Raw genomic sequence first — 16,079 nt, 5'->3', positions numbered from 1 at the left:
CCTAATATGGGAAGCTGTACATGCACCTTTGACCTTGTGAGTACTCTCATGTGTTAAGATTTCTTGCTATTTAAGTGAAATATTACAAATAATGAAATATTCTGAGTGGATTGAGTCTCCAAAACACATTTTATGAGAAAATTTCCTTGAAATAGAACTTTACCATGAATACTAGTTGACAGAACAAGCCATACTTAGAGTTTTGGGGAGCTTTTTCTCCATATTTCTTATATTCTGCTATACTAGAAAAATTGACCTAAGAAATACTTCAATAAATATATAGTTTTAAGTAAATGAAATTATTTTTAAAGCAGTAACAACAAATTATTCACCAAAAGAGAAGCTTTTTATGTCCCTCTCTGGAACGCGGCGTAAATTTAAGTTTTAAGTAACGACTTATTGAAACCTCCTTGGAGACGGTAAACTTTTATATAGATAGTTCATTCAGCTTGAATACTTCAATAAATCATTTATTATAACATTTCCATCATAAATGAGTGAAAGTTACCCTAAAATTTTTATTTATTGGCCTAAAAAGTAGAAATTTTGAGGAAATGAGAGGTATAAATGGACCAAAAGAGACCTTAGAAGGAAGACAAAGAGGTCCATTAGTAGTATTTATCATCCTAAAGTCATCTTTTGTATCATATTCAACTGTTTGTAGGCAGATGAGATAAATATTTGATCATTTATTGGTCCACACTATATTCTATCATGATGCGGCTTGGTTTGGATTTTTCGAAGAAATTTTGCTCGAATCGCTGTAGATGTCGTTTTACATTATACTAGATTTTTCTCAAACTATTGAACTGATTGAGACAAAACTTGACAGGAATGCTTGAAATAACCAGTATTACAAAGAAAAAAGTCACATTCAGTTTATTTAACAAAAAAGTCTTCTTTAGGTGTAATACCACCAAATCATAGTACGTCACATCCGGTTGCATACGAAAATAGGTCGAAAAAAAATATTCCCTTGAATTTGACAGTTGTAGGTAATTGATCCTACATTTCATTGCAGTAAAACAGTTCTGGGTCATAAACATATATCTTGGGTATTTCAAAGCACCATTTATTTTTATTTGGGATATTCTATAGAATATTTTGGAAACTTGAGGTTACATGGTTACTAAAGCTTGTACACAGGTTAAAAAAGGGGGAAAATTTGATTGGTTAACTTCCAGTGATGGTTATTTTCTTATATGCAATGAAATGTTATGTGAATTTTTTTCTATAGTACTGGACAGGATAAAACTTTACTCATGCCAAGTATTTCTTTATTTGAAACAAAGATAAATTCTGCACAATTTTTTGAAAAGTGCAAATTTAACAAAGACTAATAGGGGAAAATCAATGGTGGTATTACACCTAATAAGCCTTTTGCCTTTTGAACACCAATAACAAATGCCAACCTAATCCTATAGATCAACTGTTTACACAATAACAGGATGATTAGTGAATCCCATTTCATTAAGTTAATCTATCATGCTGCTTGTGAATTATTTAATTAAATCAATTTATGATGTGTACTGACAGATATAACGCATGTTTATGCAAATTTCACTTTTTTATAAATCATTTTTATAAAGTTTTATTTATACAGGGTTTGACAAGTAATTTATTAAGAAATTTGGCATCCGCCAAAATTAAAAACAGCAAAATTTTTCATTTATAAATTTTTAAACCTTACCCCCTAAATTTCAAAACAGCAAAAAAATAACCAGCTATTTTATTTTTACTAACTAAAAACTTGTTTCTCAGACAATAAATACCAACTGCTAATACTACACATTTTATGTTGCATTATATATGTTATATTATCTCAATTACCATATTTCTTTACTCTCAACAATTTTCAAATTTTAAAATGTGAGGATTGCTGCTTTCCAACCCTGAACAGTTGGGGCAAAAATGGACACAATATTCGCGCTTGATACAGGTCTGAATTTGGATTGTAATTAAATATTTGACACATAAAAGGTTTCTGACACAGAATAACTGTAGTCAAAGAACTTAGAATTGGTTATATGATTTGAATCTATATTCAATTTTTTGCTTTTTTGCAATACACTTTGCTGTTGTGAATTGACCCCTCCACCCCTCCCCCCACAAAAAAAATAAAAAATTGACCCCCACAATTTCTTTTTACCCCCATCCCCCTTTTTCCCCAAAAAAAATTCTTTCCCTCATATTATGGTCATAATCTCAATTCAAATTTCCAATGGAGTTTGCAACCATAATTACCCATTTAAATTTACCATAGTGCTAACTTAATCTATTTTATAATAGAATTTAAAAAAATGGTGTCAAATCTTTCATATGGATTTTTTTGTAAAAAAAAAAGATGCAACATTTGAAGATATTTTTACTGGTCTTCCTTTATAAATATGCATTTCTTTAAACATAATTTAAAAGCAGTGTAAGGGAGGTAATCAAAACGTTGTATTTGGATAACCTCCCTTACACTGCTTTTAAATTACCTTAATTGTTCATTAACCATTACTTTATAAATAATTTAAAAGCAGTGTAAGGGAGGTAATTCAAATGATGTATTTGAATTACCTCCCTTACACTGTTTTAAATTATGATAAGTACTAAAGTATTTGTCCATTAACCAGGACACCCTTGGTTTCCCCCTTTTTTGCCCCTAATTCCTAAACGGTTTGAGCCATAACCCCCCAAAGCCAATCCTTTGTGGTATGGAAACTTGTGGTATAATTTCAGAGCGATCCATACACCGTTCCACAAGTTATTGTCTGGAAACTAGAAAAATGCTTATTTTTGGCCCCTTTTTGGCCCCTAATTCCTTAACTGTTGGTACCATAACCCCAAAATCAATCCCAACCTTTCTTTTGTGGTATTGAACCTGATGGTAAAATTTCATAGAGATCCATTTACTTACACTAAAGTTATTGTGCGAAAACCAATGTGTCTTCGGACGACGACAATGCCGCCGTCACCACCGACAACGTCATACCAATAAACGACGGCAAAAATTTTTTGTGGTCGTATAAAAAATATTGAAAAATGTGATGCAACAATAGAATGAGTTTTAACCACTGAATAATTAAGAACTTGTGATACACAATAGTGATTTTTAAACAATAAACCAATAGAATATCAAAAATCAGTTAATAATTAAAAAGTAGATTATATTAGATATTGTTTTACACAGTGGCTGTTGTTGGTTGCTGTCTTTCATATATGTTTTTCCATTCGTTTTATACATAAATTGTTTTACATTTTGGCATGCCGGAAGCTTTTATAGCTTACTATACAGAATGGATTTTCCTCATTGTTGAGGCCTGCACAGTGACCTATTGCTGCCACAAATCTACATCATTTGGTCTCTGTTTGGATAATTGTCTCATTGGCAATCATTTCACATCTTCTGACTTCTACAAAGATTCTAATTATCTGTCCTACTTACTCATGCTGCTGTGACTTGTTCTACAAAACACTATTAACCATAAAATTATGCTGAAGTGTCTACTCAAATTTCATGTCTTTCTTGTCTGAAAAAAGATAAATAAATTGTATGTATCCATAAACAATAGTGATAAGATGTTTTAAAAAGTTGTAAATCATGAACATATTAGTACTAACACCAGGCTCCAAAGAGTATGTATTGCTCATCTAGATCTTAGTCCATTGTTCACAATAGCATATAAATTGTTTCTGTAGTTTGAGAATTGAAGATCTTTGAAAAAATGCAAATAAAGGATAAAATGGTCACTTAATAGTACAATGGTAATAACTGCAATCAACAGTCAATTGCCAACACATGAATGACAATTTCTGTCATGTGACTCATATGTATATATATCTGGCATTGATTTACATACTTGCTGTTTACCGTTTCTGTCTATCTACCCAAATTCTCTGATAAAAAATCATCATTTAAAAGGAAAACCCCTATAACTTGTTAATTGCTGTTTTTAGCACTAGCCATATTGGCATTTTTGAGATCTTGTATTAATCATTATTTTTGCTGTTTACATGTTCTGCCCATCGCTTACATGTTTCAGGTACAAACAAACTCATAGAAGTTGTCTGATGGTTTCAGTCAAATTGGCATTTGTATAGATCTTGTATTGCTGTTACAATTTCTGTTCATCTATCATTATTTTCAAGAAACATTTGTAACAGGCAAAGTCTGGTAAAAAAAAACAATCCCTCAAGGGCAGTAACTCCTACAAGGATTTGTCCGAAGATTTTAGTGGAAATGGAGAGTAAGCATGCATTCTGAGCATTATTAATTTTGTTTCAATATTGATTTCAAAAAGAAGCTTAGTATTTTTTTATTTCATTTGCTTAAAAACTGAATATTTTATCTTTTCAGACAACAACCTACACAAAGTGTAATAGACCTTATTTTTTGGTATTTGGGAATCTGTGACCTTGACCAGAGAATCTGCAACATTTGAACTATTGACTTCGTACAACAATAACTTTTCCTTTGTGGCGTCAAGACATTTTCTATTAAAATTTTACGGAAACCTTTGTGATGTCCAGTGATAATGGGCAAATAGCGATAAGGTGTATATTACTTCGAACATGATCACACAGAGAAATCAAAATGTAGTTATACCAAACTGTTGTTTGCCAAATGGAAGATGTCACATGCATTAAGATGATTACCAGTTTTCCCTCATAATAAATATTTGTAAAAACATAATGTGGATTACATGTACTGTTGTTAAAGCCCCCAAAAAAACACAAAATTACCCTAGTACATAACATTTTGACCTATCAATAACATGAACAACAAAAATTTAGACCTCACAAGTACATTATATATATTTAACTAAATATATGTTAGTTCCAATAAACTTTTATAACCTTTCAGAATTTTTTTCTTTTCTTTCTTATTACAGGAATTTTTGAATACTCAAATTCCGTCGTAAAATCAAATTAAAAAGCATGGGGATCTAAAACAAAATTATGAACAAAATCTAAAAAGGCATTGAAGTCAATAACAAAAGCATGAACAAAATCTAAAAAGCATTGAAGTCAATAACAAAAGTATGAACAAAATCTAAAAAACAATTTAGAGTCAATAACAAAAGCATGAACAAAATCTAAAAAGCATTGAAGTCAATAACAAAAGTATGAACAAAATCTAAAAAGCATTGAAGTCAATAACAAAAGCATGAACAAAATTTTAAAACATGGAGATCTATAAAAGTATGAACACAATCCAAAAAACATGAAAAACATGGAGATCTATAAAAGTATGAACACAATCCAAAAAACATGGAGATCTATAAAAGTATGAACACATTCCAAAAAACATGGAGATCTATAAAAGTATGAACACAATCCAAAAAACATGGAGATCTATAACATGTATAAAGAAAGTATTTACTGATGTTATTCACAGCAGCTCCATTTAAATGATTTATGAGGTGTATTCAAGTTATGTGCACAATTAAATTATAATCCATATATTACTGTGAATTTCCCAGATGGAAATTATTTTTCTTGATTTTATTTTTTTGCTGACTATATCAAACAAGTAAGGTAATTAGATTCACATACTTATCATTTCAAATAACTATTCATTTAATAATTTCCTTCTATTTTACAAAAGTTCTTCTAGAATTAGTATTATATATCCTTTATATTGCTGTGTAAACATGGTAAACAAATCGATTAGATTCCGACGTGTCTGTCAATTGAAGACAGTCCCCTCTAGAGACTTAATTCTATTTCTTAATCAATTTTTCTTATACTACATCCCTCATAATTCTGGACATAATCTGATTAACTGTAGTGAATGAATCTGATTTTCAATATGATATTCTTCATTTCCTTCATTATATATTAACAAGTTCTTAACCTAACTTAACATCCAAGAGTAGACCATCTCTTTGATGGTATTTTTCTGTGATCAGACATGGGTAATTTTCCATATCATATATTTTTATTATAACTAATTACTTATTTCAGTTACTTTGATATTATATATATATTAATCAATTAAATCAAAATTAATCATGTTATGTACTTTGTTTAAACTATTTTTTAATTTACTTTTATATTATGTTTGAAATTATATTGTAATTATTCTGCTCATTTTGGGCGCCGTGATTGGCAAATAAAACATTTGTTTGTTTGTTTGTTTGTTTGTTTGTTTGTTTGTTTGTTGTTTGTTTGTTTTGTACTAAAACGATACTCCACAGTCACCTTTATATAATTGAAATAAATAAAGACGAAAATCAAATTGGTAATTTAAAAGGAAGGATGTTGGTTGGGTGTTTAAAAGATTGATTGTTTGCTGGTGTTTATCGTCCCTTTCGACACTCTAAGCTATAACTTGCTGGCCCATTTTTATTGCTAGAGTAAGCCAGAGTACCCTCAGAGAGAATCAACGAACCTTGACAGGAAAAGTGTCTAAAAGAAATAAATCCTGTGAAATACAAAAGACAACACTTAAACTGCTGTTACTTATCTTGACTGAGACTTGGAATGTTTGATCATTTTTAAAGACTGAATGATTCCTAGAACTCTTTTTGTTATAATTTGTTGTAAATCATATTTTATAACATATATGTCATATAAATCAGTGGCATAGCTGCAGTGTAGCATTGTGAGCATGTACTTACAAATCATTTAAGCTGCCGCCCCCCAGACCACCTGCTTACAATTAATTTTCTAGTGGCTATGCCACTGTAAATTGTGTACAAAATACATGTATGTCAAGCTCTAAAATGTCCTGAGTCTATAAAAGTTATGAAGCATTTCAATATCTTACAAACGTCATTATCACTTTTAATTTTTATAAAGGAGTAGGTCCAGTAAGGGCCGATTTTGGCCTCAAAATTCAGGTTCATCTGATGAAAGATTTTGGACACTTTTTAAACACTTAAGTGTCTACTTCAGTCGATTTGATTAGTTTATGTGAAAGATTTGAACTGATTTAGTCATTAAAGACGCTCAAATTCAAGCTTAAATATGAAAAATCTATCAAATATGCCATAATATGTCACTTTTCAGATGGTTTTTGTCAGAAATGAAAATGGTCGCATCCGTGTTCATTCTCAACCTTTATATATGTTATGTATTATCATCAAATACAACTTACATTTAAATATTAAGAATGAACACAAATGCGGCCACTTCCATTTCAGACGGAAACCGTCTAAAAATTAACCAAAAAGCTAAAATTTCGAAGATTTTACTAATTTAGCATGACTTAATGATGCTAGTACCCGATACATGTGCATTGTATTGTCAAAAACAGTCCATATTTATGTAACAGAAGTATTCTTCTTTCCAATAAATAGCTAAAAATTTACATTTTAACAATTTTGTAAAACTGCTATATTTTGGGGCCAAAAAGGGGTCTTACTGGGCCTACTCCTTTGCCTCTGATCTTTCTCAGTGATAATTCTCCATCTGAAGCTTCTCGACTGAGATGGGTTTTTCTCAGTCAAATTCCATAGAGTGAGAATTTGATGATGTCATAAACCCAACATCATTGACATTTCCTAGAAAAATAACAATAGGCAGATTATCTATTGTTTTTCAAACGCAAGGAAATTGTAGTCAAGAAACTCCCTTTCATTTTCAGAACTATAGATAATCTATATAATTCTCAGAGAATATACTTTCTTTTAGATGCATACTTTATAGTAAATATATGGGAATGTAGATAGCAGTTCTATGATTGTCAGTCTATGTTAAATTAATTCATAACTGTACTGGACTTGGGACAATTTAGAGCTAGACATATTGTATAAACACCTGTCTATTGTTGAGAACAGTATCAGCCTGGTTCCATCTAGAGGTCAGCAAGTGTCTACACACTATATGTCCATACAATATGTCTATACAAAGTACAATGATATAACATTTCCATAATATTCACTAAGTTATTTATCTTAATTGAACTATCAAGTAAAGGAACTGCATTTTGACACATTGAACTGGTGAGTGCTTTACATTGTTTATCTTAACTTTAGACTTTAAAAAAATATCATTAGTAATAAAGCTTATAGAACTGGTTTAATCTCACCACATTTGGTGCATTTACCAAGTCTGACTTTCTGGAATTCTGGACTAGGTTATGTTTGTTATGTCTTTGAACGTCTCTTAGATGAAACAAGAGTGCACATGCTGAAATGTCTCGCCTTCCTTACTAATCATTGATATTATGTTGATAGTCCTACATATAAAGCTTTATTACAACTGTCACATAAACTTAACATTAACCAAGTAAACTAAACATTGACCAATGAACCATGAAAATGAGGTCAAGGTCAGGTGAACCATGCTAGGCAGGCATGTACAGCTAACAATTCTCCCATACAACAAATAAAGTTGACCTACATGTATTGCTTATAGTTTAAGAAAAACAGACCAAAACACAAAAACTTAACACTGAGCAATGAACCTTGAAAATGAGGTCAAGGTCAAATAAAACCTGCGTGACTGACATAGATCATAAAATATTTCCATACACCAAATATAGTTGAACTATTGCATATAATATTAGAAAAAAAGACCAAAACTCAAAAACTTAACTTTGACCACTGAACCATGAAAATGAGGTCAAGGTCAGATGACACCTGCCAGCTAGACATGTACACCTTACAATCATTCCATACACCAAATATAGTAGACCTATTGCATACAGTATAAGAAAAACAGACCAAAACACAAAAACTTAACACTGAGCAATGAACCTTGAAAATGAGGTCAAGGTCAAATAAAACCTGCGTGACTGACATATAGATCATAAAATATTTTCATACACCAAATATAGTTGAACTATTGCATATAGTATTAGAAAAAAAGACCAAAACTCAAAAACTTAACTTTGACCACTGAACCATGAAAATGAGGTCAAGGTTAGATGACACCTGCCAGCTAGACATGTACACCTTACAATCATTACATACACCAAATATAGAAGACCTATTGCATACAGTATAAGAAAAACAGACCAAAACACAAAAACTTAACTATAACCACTGAACCATGAAAATGAGGTCAAGGTCAGATGACACCTGCCAGTTGGGCATGTACACCTTACAGTCCTTCCATACACCGAATATACTAGACCTATTGCTTATAGTATCTGAGATATGGACTTGACCACCAAAACTTAACCTTGTTCACTGATCCATGAAATGAGGTCGAGGTCAAGTGAAAACTGTCTGACAGGCATGAGGACCTTGCAAGGTACGCACATACCAAATATAGTTATCCTATTACTTATAATAAGAGAGAATTTAACATTACAAAAAATATTAACTTTTTTTCAAGTAGTCACTGAACCATGAAAATGAGGTCAAGGACATTGGACATGTGACTGACGGAAACTTCATAACATGAGGCATCCATATACAAAGTATGAAGCATCCAGATCTTCCACCTTCTAAAATATAAAGCTTTTAAGAAGTTAGCTAACGCCGCCGCCGCCGCCGGATCACTATCCCTATGTCGAGCTTTCTGCGACAAAAGTCGCAGGCTCGACAATAAAAAATAGCTATTTGAGACATTGGTGAAACCCAGCAAAAATTTTTTTTAGAGTTGGTAGTTGATGTGGTCTGTTGTTAATCTACTGTCAATTATTTTTGGTGATTTTTTAAGTATTATTTCTTAGTAGAAAATTTGATATGAAGATTTTTCCACCTTTACATATATTACTATAAGATTTGCATTTTAATTTCTGTTTACTTTTGAATTTGATTTGGGTATTTAACATAAAACTTTCTTCCATGCATCCTATGCAAGACCGAAATGAAATGACTATTCATAACTTTTCTGGACTTGGGACAATATATAAATATACAGCATAAGGATTTTGATCAGGAATGTAATCATATATATACCAGTACTATAGATATAAATTTCATAAAAATCTCTGAAGAAATGTGAGATTGAGAGTGCAACTATAATGCATTTTTCCATAATATTAGCATTTACAAGGGACATAACTCCTGAAAAAAATAAATAATATGCTGTGATTTCAGTACTGGCCCAAAACATTACTGATACCAACCTTTGATATAAATTTCATAAAATACTACAAGAAATGAAGGCTTTAGAGGGCTTACAACTCTGCAATTGTCCATACATCATCATTCATGTACATGTATAATTTACATTTCCAAGAGATAGGATTCCTGTAAAAAATAATTAATTAACCCTGATTTTCGAAACTTGTCCAAGACATTGCTGAAATAAACCTCTGATATAAAGGTTAAGGTAAAAAAAGGGCACTTGTTTGGTCCCTTGAATTCTAAAATCAAAAAGTATCCTAAATTACAAAATAACATTATTCAGATGACGATAAGATATTAGTCTGCCAGACAACAGTTCTATATTTTTGAAGACTTGCATATTTGCATAAGGGCTTCAAACTTCATGTTACCAGTGTAAAACTGCATAAACTGCCAATATACTATAAACCAAATTATTTTCACAGATATTTCAATTTGTTTTTAGTAGCTTAGTAGCTCTTACTAGCCCACTTAGCAACAATTTAATTTCATGATTTTCAAATCTACTTGATGTGGTTAAATAAAAAAAGATCCAAGTTTAACATATTCGCGACAATTTATATACCTTTTATTTTCCACTCTCAAAAGTCAAAAAAATTAACGCTCACAAAAATCAGTTGGTTTACAGTTGTCTCATTTTGAGATCTTGTCATTAATATTTGATATGGGCAACAGTATAAAAAGAAGGAGATATAGTGATATTGTCAATGAGACAACTATTCTGCACCTATAAAAATCCACAACATCAAAATGTGAAACAATTCACACACAAGTATACTAGCGGCCTAATTTAAAAACAATACAATTTACAAATAAATAGCAAACAAGCATTCTGTGAGTATTGCATGGCAATACATAGTCCCCTACCGGTTAAAAATTCATTGTATTGGAACAAAATTCTAACTTGACCTATAACTTGTCATGTTGAAACTATATAACAAATATCAAGTCAATATCTTCACGCATGACGAACAAAGTGCAGAAAACTGATTATTTGAGTGAATTTTCTAAGTCCAAGGACCATAACTCTGCACAAAATCATCAGACTGGAACAAAATTCAAACTTGAACTGTAACTTGTCATGATAAAACTATATACCAATTATCAAATCAATATCTTCAAGAATGACAAAAAAAGTGTGGAAAACTGATTATTTTAGTGAATTTTCTAAGTCAAAGGACCATTACTCTGCACAAAATCATCAGACTGGAACAAAATTAGAACTTGATCTGAAACTTGTCATGATAAAACAACACACCAAATATCAAATCAATATCTTCAAGCATGAAGAAAAAAAGTGTGGAAAACTGATTTGCCGGACTGACGGATGGACAGACAGACAGACAGACAGACAGATGGAGTGCAAACCTAAAGTCCCCTACCTTGTCGGTAGGGGACTAATAAGGCAGACAAGAACCGATGACAACCACTGAATTACAGGCACCTGACGTCGGACAGACACATAAAGAAAGATGCAGGGTAAAACATGTTTGTAAGCGCTCAACCCTCCCCCTTACCCGGGACAGTAGTGTAACAGCACAACATAAGAACAACAGCTTTACCCAAAATGATACTTGAATAAGAAGGCTTGAGAGTGCTTTCGTTGCAATTTTCCATAAATTTACATTTCAAAGGGACTTAATTTCTTTAAAAACAGTTGATCGGTACTGATTTTTAAACTTGATCCTAGACATTTCGATATATAAATTTTATAAGAAAATTGAAAAGAATAGTTCTTTTGAGAGCGCTTAGAAAGGACAGATGAACACATTAAACATGGACAGAAACCCAGTAATTCTATGGCCACACACAGAGCATTTTACATGTTTTAGCAGGGGGCAAAAATTACCCCAAAATTAGTAATTAATTAGGTAATTAATAATAAAGATAAAGATAATGATTGTTGATTGGATATTCTACTTGATCTTTGCATCAAAGTATCAAATAAACACTGTCATACAATGTAACTGTAATGTCATGAATGTGCTTGATTACTAAGATCAAAAATAAATTATAGGTGATATATACATCACAAAAACATGACAACAGCTAAAAATAGTTTTAATACATCATTTATTTATTTATCATAAGATATAATGTACATAACATGATATTTTTCACATACAACATGTGCAGTTATAATATTACTGATGGCAGTTATTGACAAAATTTAACTGTTTTATACTTCAGAAGACTTAAATTGGGGTAATTTACATTTTAAGATTAAGAATAATAAATTGCTTCACCGAGCGCAGCTGGATACGACCACAGTTGGGGCAAAAATGGACACAATATTTGCGTTTGATACAGGTCTGAATTTGGATTGTAATTAAATATTTGACACATAATAGGTTTCTGACACAGAATAACTGTAGTCAAAGAACTTAGAATTGGTTATATGATTTGAATTTATATTCAATTTTTTGTTGAGGGTTGAACCTCTGTGGTTGTATCCAGCTGCACTCAGCGAAGCAATTTATTATTCTTAATCTTAAAATGTAAATTACCCCAATTATTGCTTTTGTGCAATACACTATGCTGTTGCTAATTGACCCCACCCCCCCCCCCCCCCCCACAAAAAAAAATTTGTTATACCCCCTCCCCCTTTTTTTTGCAAAAAAATATTTGAAATTTTCTATTTATTTTCTGAAATCTGAAATGAGAAAAAAATTGCCCCCCCCCCACCCTCACTATTTCTTTTTTTACCCCCCCACACAATTTTTTTTCACCATCCCCCCTTTTTTCCAAAAAAAAAATTCTTTCCCTCAAGATATGGTCATAATCTCAATTCAAATTTCCAATGGAGTTTGTAACCATAATTACCCATTTAAATACATCATAAAAGTCTTGAAATAGAAAATGACATACATAATCATGGCCAAAATTAATATTCCTTAATCAGCATTTTTAAATAGTAACTTCTAAAAATAAATTGACAGCTAATCACCTCAAGACAATACAACATTTCTTTATACATAATTTAAAAGCAGTGTAAGGGAGGTAATCCAAACATAACAGTGACTTTTTTTTAATTGTCCATTAACCAGGAAACCCTTGTTTTTCCCCCTTTTTTTCCCCTAATTCCTAAACGGTTTGAGCCATAACCCCCCAAAGCCAATCCTAACCATCCCTTTGTGGTATGGAAACTTGTGGTATAATTTCAGAGAGATCCATACACCGTTCCTCAAGTTATTGTCTGGAAACTAGAAAAATGCTTATTTGTGCCCCTTTTTGGCCCCTAATTCCAACACTGTTAGGACTATAACCCCCAAAATCAATCCCAAACTTTCTTTTGTAGTTATAAACCTTTTGTTTAAATTTCATAGATTTCTATTTATATTTACTAAAGTTAGTGTCCGGAAATCAAATGTCTTCGGACACTGACGACAATGACATGATACCAATATACGACCGCAAAATTTTTTGCGGTCGTATAAAAATATGTTATATTTTACAAGCCAGGCAAAATTACTAAAAATTGACTCTGTACAAAACAAAACGGAGAGAACAGGTGATCACGGTGTGTTACAACCTGTTATCTACACAACATACCCCAAGTCCAGTAATTTTGTTCGTCAGATTAGTCTGTTCATTACATTACCATAACCTTAAATAAAGAGATCGACTTACTGACAAACAAACAACTGCCCAACATCGTATGATTTTGATAGTGCTGGCTAATTTCTTCCCTATTTTAATCAACTTGTTCATCTTATGTATCAGGTGACTGAATACACTAAACCATATGATGTTGGAAAACATATAATTTGAGCCTACATGTAATTTACAGTTATCGATCACTTGGTGGCAAAAGGGGAATAATTATAGTTTAGAATTTTTTCATTACCAGTGACGCACAAAATCCAGATTGTCATGCTTTCTCATCACTAGTTGGTTTATCAAAGTCTTTGAGTACGTACATACAGTTGTGACAAGGACTAATTATTATATGGAAAAAGTAATATTTTATGCATGTTAAGTCAATGAAAATGTTTTAATCATGTTAATACAAATCATCAAGTTAAGCTTTGCCTATAAAATTCATCTTTCAAGTTGGCAAGCTTTTACCAGGGACATTACAAAAACTCCTTGAAATTTTGACCCACACAGTAACTTGCTTAAACATAGCTTAAGATCAGAGTTTAAGGAAATTGTTGTGAAAACATGGGAATTTCTTATATTTGTCCTTTGGTGCGGTGCATTCCAGTGCAACAGCTTTATTCTTTAAAAACAATGTTTTTTCTATATCTATAATGAGATGAATATCAAGTGCTCCGTCAGTTCGCCAGGGATCTGACTATTTGAAGATTCTTAACTAATTCAGAGAAAATTTCAGTAGTCTCCCATTAAGAACAGGTTGTATAGAGGTCCATATTTTTTCGTAAGTTATATTTCATCTGATAATAGAAATAAAATACACCTTACCAGGCCTCGACAATAACGCTTGTCCGATTGTCCGGTACCAGAGGAAAAAAAGGTCGGACAAGTAACAGCTATATCAAGCTTGTCCGACGGAACAAGTAAAATTATTCTGCAGAAAATAAATTTAATCCAACTTTGATGAACAAAGTCATTATAAACAAATAACAAGAAAAGAAGATAAAAACAAGTATTAATTTGAAATGTTTACTTGCAAACCGATAATTTTAAACTGGTTCTTTGTCAGGTACTTTTTAATAGGTAAAAGGCATACTATTCTCGGAAACCAGTTTTACTGATCCGAATCAGCGATGCGCTTTGTAGAAAAGGTAACTTTACAAGATAGACTGGTTCTCTGTCCTTTATCTGTTTGGCTCTGAGGTAAATGTTGCAAGGGAGAGGACCAGCCTACTTTACAAGATAGTTCGTCACCAGCTCGGAAACGATTCGGCTCACAATTTTAATAGACAGTTTGGCACCCTAGGAGACATATTTAATAGACATGATTAATAGACAGTTTGACAACGCAGGAGACATTTCGGGACCAAGACAAATCAGTACCTCGTTTTCCTACCTTATTCTTTTGCTTTATAATAAATACCATACCGGTAATTTTTTAAATAAAAATGAAGAAATTATTTACCATAGAATTCACAAAATCATATTTGATCATATGTAGAAAGAAACAATACTTGCAATACGGTGACCTATAGTTGTTAATTTCTGTGTCATTTGGTCTCTTGCACAGAGTTGTCTCATTGGCAATCATACATCATCTTCTTTTTTTTATTGATTGCATTGGAATAATCTTTTTTCAACTTAAACAACCAGGATACAAATCCAATGAGTGTACATTGACAGGCCTATCAGACGGTGCCTCATGTGCAGAGTTTGATGAGACTTTGGCATTGATGAAAAACTAGAACCTAAGCCCTGTGACATGACTAGATTCAGTTGTTCTCGACTCATATTTTTGAAAAGTATTTCAAAAGATATAAATCAAATTCTGTTCTATTGTTTTAATTCATTTTGTTTCTTGAATCAACTTAAAATGCCAAAAAGGTTATTATTAAGATTTTTTTTGGACAAGTTACAATTTCATTCGGACAAGTAAGTTTTGGGTTGTACTTGTCCTACTGGACAAGTTGAAAAAAAAGTTATTGTAGAGGCCTGCTTACTGCTATTTGACTGCTATTACTGGACATCACAAAGGTTTCTGTAAAATTTTGACGTCACAATACACCTTATCGCTAATCCCGCTTGACCCGAGAATCAGTCCCGCTCGAACTTTTGACGTCATACAACAATCACTTTTCCATTGTGGCGTCAGATATTTTCTATTATGACGTCAAAATTTTACGTGAACTTGTGTGATGTCCGGTAATGGCGGACAAATAGCGATAAGGTGTATAGAAAATGTCTAATGCCACAAAGGAAAAGTGATTTTTGTATGACGTCAATAGTTCAAGTGTCGCAGCAGTCCCAATAATTTGCCGTTTTGTATGGCTTTAAGATATATATTTTTTGGACGCACGATGGAAGGCTTAACAGCAAAAACCAAAAATAGCTTTTCTAGAAGTCAAAATTATTTGGACTAGTGTCGCAGATTCCCAAATAATGATAAGGTTTTTGGAAATCAAGTAAATT

The 16,079-nt window shown here is 32.0% G+C and overlaps 1 protein-coding gene across 1 annotated transcript in view; it reads right to left on the bottom strand.

The window, feature by feature from the left end:
* Positions 1-16,079, bottom strand: part of LOC127709465 (TBC1 domain family member 16-like) — a 56,982-nt gene that overhangs the window by 40,578 nt on the left and 325 nt on the right. Inside the window, exon 2 of the mRNA XM_052215048.1 lies at positions 3,431-3,515. The gene's annotated coding sequence lies outside the window, so the exon portion shown is untranslated. The remainder of the gene's footprint in view (positions 1-3,430; positions 3,516-16,079) is intronic.

Source organism: Mytilus californianus, unplaced genomic scaffold (genome assembly GCF_021869535.1).
Source record: "Mytilus californianus isolate M0D057914Y unplaced genomic scaffold, xbMytCali1.0.p SCAF_7, whole genome shotgun sequence".
Taxonomy (NCBI): domain Eukaryota; kingdom Metazoa; phylum Mollusca; class Bivalvia; order Mytilida; family Mytilidae; genus Mytilus; species Mytilus californianus.
Note: the sequence above shows the minus strand (reverse complement) of the source record. Positions and strands in the feature narration are given on the sequence as shown.